This window comes from Panthera leo, chromosome A3, assembly GCF_018350215.1.
Source record: "Panthera leo isolate Ple1 chromosome A3, P.leo_Ple1_pat1.1, whole genome shotgun sequence".
Taxonomy (NCBI): domain Eukaryota; kingdom Metazoa; phylum Chordata; class Mammalia; order Carnivora; family Felidae; genus Panthera; species Panthera leo.
In genome coordinates, this window is record NC_056681.1 from 78,978,540 (window position 1) to 78,985,263 (window position 6,724).

Below are 6,724 nucleotides of genomic sequence, written 5' to 3' on the forward strand. Positions count from 1 at the left end.
ACATTTATTCTTGAGAGAGAACGAGACAGAGTGCAATTGGGGGGAGGGGCAGGGAGAGAGGAGGGACACAGAATCTGAAGCAGGCTCCAGGCTCCGAGCTGTCAGCACAGAGCCAACCACGGGGCTCGAACTCACGGACAGTGTGAGCATGACCTGAGCCAAAGTCAGACACTTAACCAACTGAGCCACCCAGGTGCCTTGAGAGAGTGAATCTTAAGTAGGCTTCCTGCTCTGCATGGAGCCCGATGAGGGGCTCGATCCCACAACCCTGGGATCATGACCTGAGGCGAAATCAAGAGTGGGTCACTCAACCAACTGAGCCACCCATGTGCCCCAAACATTAATGACTTTTTGAGATTTGTGAGGGGATTTCAAAATATTGAAGACAAATGAAAACTATGATAATATTTATACAGGGTTGGTTAATAGGGAAAAAATTCATTTTAATGTTTTCTCTCTAGGTAAGAACACCTTGAATCACTGAAGTTCCCTTCTGTAAAGCAAAAACAAAAATTTTTTCCACAGACCACCAAATACATTTGGTTGTCTCTCTAGTTTATAAATGTGGATCTCAGATAAGCTTATGCTTACATATGTTTGTCTTCTGCTTCTTAACATTTCCTAAACACTCACTTCCCACAACCCATCCCCCTCTCAGCTGATTCCCCATCTCATTCCTTTTTTTATTGAAAAAAAGAGAGACTATTTCATCTCCTTCCACCCTATCTATATTTACCTACACCCACAGCTACCTTCTCCTTTTCTCTTATACCAAAGTTGACCAGTCGCTCTGCTTCTGCCCTGGATGGCTTTGTCTCTCACCTTCCGAAGAACTTCACTCCCCTCTCCTACATCAGCTCTATCTACCAGATCATTCCTGAAGGAATTCAGAACAACCATCCTAATCTATGCTGCTGTGGCATATTACTTTGAGCTGAAGGCACTTGAGAAACAGCAGATGAGGAAGGGATCTCTGACCTACCTTTATCTCCTTAAAAACAGGCCATAGAATTTCCATGAGAAAGGTGCCCTCCCTTTCTGGGAGGGAAGAAAACAACCTTATCACCAAAGACTGGGGATCAACGTTGACATGAATCTGTACAAATTTACTAAAGTGACTCTTATCTTCCACTAGTTTTGCCGGCCCTCTGCCCACACATCTCCTAGTCACTTTGCTACAGTTTACTGCCCCTAGCCCAAACTCTTTTGTCATTTGTATTCTTTGTCTAAAAGGTATAAGAGCTTTCTGATCCTGTCACTTCTTCCAGTCTTCATTCTCTTGTGAAGGTCCTCATGATCATGTAAGAATAAAACCTGTATGTCTCTTCCTCCTACTAATCTGTTTATGTCAGTTTAATTCTTAGACCTAGCTGGAGATGCTAACGGAGTAGAGGAGAATTTTTTCTCCCTTACACTCCCATCAGCATATAAACATGCTTAATCTCATACTTTAAAACATCTTTCTCGACCCTGTGTTTACCTTTCAGATACTATCCTATTTCTGTGTTCTCCCTCACAGCAAAACTTGAGAGAATAGTTCCTTAGCACTGGTCTTCCAAGTTTTTCTGCTTACTCCAGCAAGAAACTCCTAGAAGAATTTTATAAAATTATGTACTTTCTTTGCACATTTTTTTTTTTTTTTTTTTTGAGAGAGAGAGAGAGAGACAGCACAAGCAAGGGAGGGGCAGAGAGAGAGGGAGACAGAATCCCAAGCAGACTCTGCACTATCAGCACAGAGCCCGATGTGGGGCTCGAACTTACCAACTGTGAGATCATGATCTGAGCCAAGGTCAAGAGTTAGATGCTTAACCCACTGAGGCACCCCGGTGCCCCTCTTTGCACATTTTTAAGTTAACATCTAAATATTTTATACTGTGTTAAATAGTCGCTAACTCTGTAATTTCCAGAATATTTTAAATAGTTGTGTTTTAACAGTCACATCAATCTTTAAAATGTATCCAATAAATCTAAATACAATTTGATACTCATCATCCACTAAAAAAGTCTTCTTTTACAAGTTTTACATTATTCTTTTTTCTACTTTAAGCCCTAATTCTAATTCACTTCTCTCACAAAAATTTAATCCTAATGTAATATACTTTATGCTTGAAAGTCTTTTATTCATCACCCTATCATGCTTCTCTGAAAAAAAGTATTTGAAATTAAATTTTTTCCTATGACCGGAAGTTTCTAAAAGTTAATGTCTTGTGGATTTATTATGATACTAATATACAACTGATCAAAATCACATTGAAGTAAAATCTCATTGGAAATACCATCTTAATGAGTGAGTGGATTTTTTTTTCAATTGGCTTTAATTTTTGAGGATAACTTACTGCTCAGAGTGATGGGGCTCTGCATGAATAAAATCCCAGTTTTTCATTTTTATGTGATAAGAAACTTCTTCATATAACTAAATAGATGTAGAAGAGATTTTGTTATAACCATATCAGTCATGTCTTTGGATTCTTAATGCCAAAAATGACATTGTGTGAACTATCACCACATTATCATCTATGACCAGACCGCTAGGTTCTCCTTCAATTTGGTTGAAAGCAAAGAATAAGAAAACACCAAAACTTCATGGGGTGCCTGGGTGGCTCAGTCAGTTGAGCGTCTGACTTCGGCTCAGGTCATGATCTCGCGGTTTGTGAGTTTGAGCCCCGCATCTGGCTCTGTGCTGACAGCTCAGAGCCTGGAGCCTGCTTCCGATTCTGTGTCTCCCTCTCTCTCTGCTTCTCCCCCGTTCATGCTCTGTCTCTGCCTCTCTCTCAAAAATAAATAAATGTTAAAAAAAATAATAAATAAAATAAATAAAGATTTTTAAAAATTTAAAAAAAACACCAAAATTTCAAAATAATTTATTGGGGTTACTGCTTTCTCAATTCAATAGCAACGTTTTGAGTTGTCCCGTTGCTTGTCATCCCTGGACATTTTCACACCCTGGGGCAATGTGCCATTGTCAGATGAGGAGGAAGAGATGCACGCCTTTCTTTTGTAAAAAGGGAAAGGCGACAGAAAGCTGAGGTGGGAAAGAAGCTGTGCCCACAGCACATTCATACCCTCAGGAAGGGCATTTTTAGGAAAATCATTGTGTAACCTAGTTTGGAAGCCCCTGGGATGTGCCTGCTTCTACTCTCTGACTCTTAGGCATTTTTAATCTTTTTTTTTTTTTTTAATGTTTATTTATTTTTTAGAGAGAGAGAGAGACTACAAGCAGGGGAGGGGCAGAAAGGGAGACACAGAATCCGAAACAGGCTCCAGGCTCTGAGCGGTCAGTACAAACTGGACGTGGGGCTCGAACACACAAACCGTGTGATCATGACCTGAGCCACAGACGCGGAACCGACTGAGCCACCCAGGTGCCCCTCTTATGCACTCTTAAAATCCACCCTAATTGCACCGCAACTCCATTGAAAATACTTTTACAAAAGCCATCATTAGCAAACTCCATCAGGTCTTTGTGGAAAGTCTCCAGGAGCGCAGGTTTATTCATCAGCATGCACGACAGATTTTCCGTTAGGAATCAGGTGAGGCGCTGGCTGTTTGGAGCATGCGCACACAAAATTTCCCTTGCGCAGGCAAGTGTTTGGGTTCAGGTGAGACTCTTCGGAGTATGCGCTGTGGGATCCCGGCTTCTCTTTAAGTGGTCGCAGGATGTTTGTGGATCCTTCCTTGGCCGGATTCTAGACTCGTGGACCAAAGGTTGGTATGTTTGTTTTCGACAAGAGTTTTAACATTTTTTTTTTTTAAACATCTTTCATTTTTTACGAATATAATTGTATTAAATATTCGTTGTAAAATTTCTAACAATCAGCAATCCAATAGAAAAATAGGCTTTCGGGGCACCTGTGTGGCTCAGTCGGTTGAACCTCCGATCTCAGCTCAGGTCATGATCTCCCGGTTCGTGAGTTGGAGCCCGCGACGGGCTCTGTGCTGACGGCTCAGAGCCTGGAGCCTGCTTTGGATTCTGTATCTCCCTCTCTCTCTGCCTCTCCCCTGCTTATGCTCGGTCTCTGTCTCTCTCAAAAATAAATAAAACATTTAAAAAATTTTAAAAAAAGAAAAATAGGCTCTCAACCTAAAATTGTCAGGAGGCAATAATTACACAAAAATGTTTATTTGGGATCAAAAAATTGCAAATTCAGGGTACATAGATTTCAGCAGCGATCCAAATAATGTCCCACTAGGGGGCAAAATTAAGGAGTTTAAAATTTTTTTAATGTTTTATTGATGTGTAGTTGACATACAATGTTACATTAGTTTTCAGGTGTGCAGCTAGTAATCCAACAAGTCTATAGTTATACTATGCTCACCACAAGTGAGCTGTCACCCAAAGTCAGCAGTTTTTAAAGACACAAAGGGAATGCTTGTATAGATTGTTGACAAAGAATTTTGATTGGTGCTGGTGGCAGAAAACTAATCTTGGCTAAACATAATTGGTTGCTAAGGCTATCACTAAGCAAAAGTCTGTTAACTGTAGCAAGTTGCTGGTGTTGGTGCAGAGTCCTTGAAGCCTATGCGATTTGGCCGAGTTAAAAAATTCTTGGTTCCATCCCATGGTGCATGTGAGCATGTGCATAAGGTCCACTCTTTAATGGCCGCCTGGCTCCATTTAAAAACCCCTTGATATGAGTGAGTGTGTTTTATTTCATCTTTCACAAGGCAAAGGACTGGGGAACACAGAGTTCATAGAAAAATAATTACCAATATACAAAAAGGTGCCTTAGGGTCAGTTGTAATAAGAACTACACTGAGTTAGTATTTTTTACTACAAAATAGAACTACACTGAGATAGTATTTTTTACTCATCAGATTGGCAAACAATGAAACATTTGGCAATATGCTCAGTATAGGAAAATGGGGGGAAACAGGTGTTTGGTAACCCTCTTGTGTTATCAAAACTACAGCTGCATTTTACACTTCGATCCAACAATCCCACTTTGGGGAATTATTCCTACAGATACACTTATGTATGAAATAATGTATGAAGTTGTTGATTGCAATAGCAAAAAATTGGGAACTACCCAAGTGTCCATCAGAGGACTGATTTTAAAAAATGATAGTACTGTTGACCAAGGAAGAATTCACTGAAAATTAAAGCAAACAGACTTTTATTTGGGCAGTTGGACTTGCAATTCAGGAGGCACAGATTGGTTGAGTTAATATGCAAATGAGAGATTGAAACTTATTAAACTGGCTTGTTTCCTTTTTTTTAAATATTTTATTTATTTTGAGAAAGAAAGCATGAGTGAAGGAGGGGGCAGAGAGAGAGAGGGAGAGAGAAAGAATCCCAAGCAGGCTCTGCACCATTACCGCAGAGCTCAATGCTAGGCCCAAACTCATAAACCATAAGATCATGACCTGAGCGAAATCAAGAGTCAGATGCTTAACTGACTGAGCCACCCAGGCACCCCATAAACTGGCTTGTTTCCTTTCTAAGTGAAGAATTTGGAAAAGCTAGTTGCCATGGTGAGGAAGGGGTTAAGTTCAGGCTGCAGATCACAGCTGATGGCTTGAAAAGTGCATAAAGTTTATAGTTTCCTTCAGTGAGTGCATAAATTCCTCCTCCTTTATAGCCCCCTAACCATATTTTGAAAGAGACTCTTGGGGCATCTGGGTGGCTCAGTTGGTTAAGCGTCTGATCTCGCAGTTTGTGAGTTTGAGCCCCACATTGGGCTCTGTGCTGACAGCTCAGAGCCTGGAGCCTGTTTTGGATTCTGTGTCTCCCTCTCTCTCTGCCCCTCCCCTGGTCTCTCTCTCTCTCTCTCTCTCTCTCTCTCTCTCTCTCTCTCAAAAAATAAACATAAAAAAAAATTTTTTTTAATTAAAAAAGAGACTCAGCTAGGCTTGCTTGGTCTGTTTTGAAGTCTCCTTTTATAGTATGTATGCACACTGGAGCATTGTGCAGCAGTGAGAAAGAATGAAGCAGTCCCCTATGTACTGCCAAGGAAAGATCTCCAGGATTTCTTGCTAAGTGAAAGAAGCCCAGATGCAGAACAGTGCAGGTGTGCTTTCTGTGTAGGATGGGGAATAAGACTGTATGAGCACTTCCTGTTTCCCCAGGGATTCTGCAAAGATACAAAAGAAACTAATAATCATGATGTCCTGTGCTTGGGAGGGTAGGGTGAGGGACTTCTCAATGTATGTATTATATATTACTTTAAACCATGTGAATGTTATCCATTAAAAACAAAAATAAAGCCACAGTAACTTTAATTTCAGAAATATGCAATATAAAAAAATAGCCCATAAATTCACCTTCTAAAGGTAACTCTATTAACAGATGTATGTTCTTTTTTTTTTTAATGTTTTGTATTTATTTTTGAGAGAGAGACAGAGACAGAGCATGAGTGGGGGAGGGGCAGAGAGAGAGACACACACACAGAATGCAAAGCAATCTCCAAGCTCTGAGCTGTCAGCACTGAGCCCAATTTGGGGCTGGAACCCACGAGCCATGTGATCATGACCTGAGCTGAAGTCAGAGCTTAACCACACAGGTGAGCCACACAGGTGCCCAACCGATGCATGTTCTTTGGGCATCTTATTTGCTTCAGTCTCAAAAAGTATTTTTTTTTAATTTAATTTATGTTATTCACATGCTTCAGAAGCTTTAAGTCAAAAGCTCTTGGTCTGTTATAATTATATTTTTAAATTTATTCACTTTTTATATGTAGTAGCATTTGGATACCCTCATGTGTGAAGTGTCCATTCAAGTCTTTTG